Source organism: Choloepus didactylus, chromosome 5 (assembly GCF_015220235.1).
Source record: "Choloepus didactylus isolate mChoDid1 chromosome 5, mChoDid1.pri, whole genome shotgun sequence".
NCBI classification, from domain to species: Eukaryota; Metazoa; Chordata; class Mammalia; order Pilosa; family Megalonychidae; genus Choloepus; species Choloepus didactylus.
The window spans coordinates 162,500,441-162,502,865 of record NC_051311.1 but is presented as its reverse complement, the minus strand read 5'-3'; the positions used below and the strand labels follow the sequence as shown (position 1 = coordinate 162,502,865).

At 41.3% G+C, this 2,425-nt stretch overlaps 1 pseudogene; it reads right to left on the bottom strand.

Moving 5' to 3' along the window:
* Window positions 1-239: 239 nt before the first annotated feature.
* LOC119535119 lies at window positions 240-1,280 on the bottom strand (annotated as a pseudogene).
* Between the last annotated feature and the right edge of the window lie 1,145 nt (window positions 1,281-2,425).

The following is a 2,425-nucleotide window of genomic DNA, read 5'->3' as shown; positions in this document are numbered from 1 at the left end:
AACACAACATTTTCAAGAGGCCAGCATTGTAGATCATCTCGACACCTGGCAATAGCTTATCCATTACCACCTTCTCTATTCTTCTGAATCCTTCTTGGCTTCCATCTGGGCCACCCAAAGACACTGTGAGGAAAACACATAGAGATAGATGCCCATTTTTCCTGCAATCTCTCTCAGCATAGCAAGCAGACAATGAGAAAAAGGTATACAATCCATAACTTAATAGTCCACACAAGGCCTCACTCAATTTGAAAAACTGCCAGTTTTGTCAAATATGCCAACACTCCAATAAGGTATTTATGACAAAGAATTGTTATTTTTCCATCAGTAAGGGCTGAATCTACAGATGTTGAAACATGAATTAATCTTGTGGCTGATAAATGAATTTTGAAATGTCTATGGAAATGTGAATAAAGGCAGTCCATGGATAAGTCAACTTCCTCTTGGGTAACCTCCCTGGGTGTGTTGTGGACACTGTCCCACAAAGCTTTTGCATCCTCTGGATGTATGGCATAGGAAATGTCCAGACTTTGAGGACTACAGGGTACAGACCAAAGAAGTTCAGTAGTAGCCATGTAACGGTCCATTTTGCATGCAGTCCACATAGCATCCATCCAGGTAAGATTAAACGCATCGATTGCTAATGGATTGAAATAGCAGTCAGAAGTTTTCTGAAACCAGGTTCCAATTATGGCTGTATTAGACTCAGTTCCATTTGCAAGGAATAAGGGAAGACAGGTGAAATCTTCTGAAGCAGTCACCAGAAGACTGTCTCCAAATATACAGCAGAACCAACCAGTCTGTCACAGTTTACCTTCTGTGTTCTCAGATGGCAATTGAGATTTTGACAGAATCTGGACAAGAAATGCTTCAGGGTCCCTTTGTGTTCTTTTCATTCCTAGGAGGGTAGAGAAAATCACTTTGATGTTGAAGTCTTCTACCATTTCCACAGCAAATCTTTTTTGCTTTTCAGCAGTAATAAATGCAATCAGAAGTCTAGAACACTCTTTGAGATTGGTATAGAAGAATCTATATAAGGGGGTTAAACTATATCAAGTCCATTATTTATGCAGAAGGAATGCAACCTTTTGAGTATTGATATCTTCCTGCAATTGTGAACACTGAAGAATTTTCTTTCGAGGTGGAGTCGGGACAAATGAAGTCTGCTTCCTGACTGATTCTAACTGTTTCTGCAGTGGGGTGGCATCTGTAAAGTAATCTTTAGGACTTGAGGATGCACTTTGTCTAGGAGTCAATTCTCATGCATCACAAGTATCCATTGTCAATAAAATGCCTGTGATGACACTGTCACCCATTCCTGCTTCGCGAATCATTCTTAAGGTCTGGATTCAAAACTCTGTAGAGACTCAACTCCTTGAAGTAAAAACATTGCCAAGTGACAGCTAAGAGAGAACCCGGGGATACCCCTGGCGCTCCCAAATTCCCTTTCACTCCACAAGAGAGTTCAGCAGAGACGCAAATGCACCGGATAAGCAGAACTCGGCTCAGTCAGACTCAGGATGAGCCTTGAGACTCCACCCCGGGAAGGACATTCCCTGTGACCCAGCCGCCCACCCCACTGACCTTCGATCCTGTTGAGGCGGCTCCTCCCTGCAGAGGGAGGAAGGCAAAGGACAGTGTGCCCCCGATTTGCATGCTCTATCTGAGACCTCACAGGCCAAGCGCAGCTCTGCAATCCCGCGATTGAGAAGGGGCAACCTGGGCATCAGCAACCTATTTAGTTTAAATCCTTTCCCTCTCCTTTCTATTTTTGTTTCTTCTTCTTTGACTTATGTGTTATTTGGAAGTGTGCTCCTTAATTTCTAAATGTATATAGGCATTTTATGAATTCACAGCTTAATTGCATTATTGCCAGAGAACACCATTTGTATGATTTAATCCTTTGAAGTCTATTGAAAATTGCTTGATGGTCTAGCATTAGGCCAATTGTGAAAATGTTTCACTTTGCTGGATAAAATGTGCATTTGCGGTTATGGGTGCCTCATGCTATACATGTCCAATAGGTGAAGATTCTTAATTATTTATTCATTTCTGCTATGACATTACTGCTTTTTTTAAAAATTTCATTTTGAAATAAATTCAGACTTACAGGAACAGTTGCAAAAACAATACAAACCCCATACACAGAACTCCAGCATACCCTGACCCCCCTCACCCAATACCCCGATCCACCAACTTTAACATCCTGTCACACCACCATTTCTTTCTTTCCCTCCCTCCCTATCATCCATCATCTATTGCTCTGTCCTCTGAACATATGAGATCTAGCTGCACACATCCTTGAACAAACAATATAATTCACGTATACAATTCCCATGAACAAGAACATTCTTTTATGCAATCCCATTAAGCGCAGCTAAGAAGTTCAAGAAATTCAACATTGATACAAAGCTTACGTTCTATA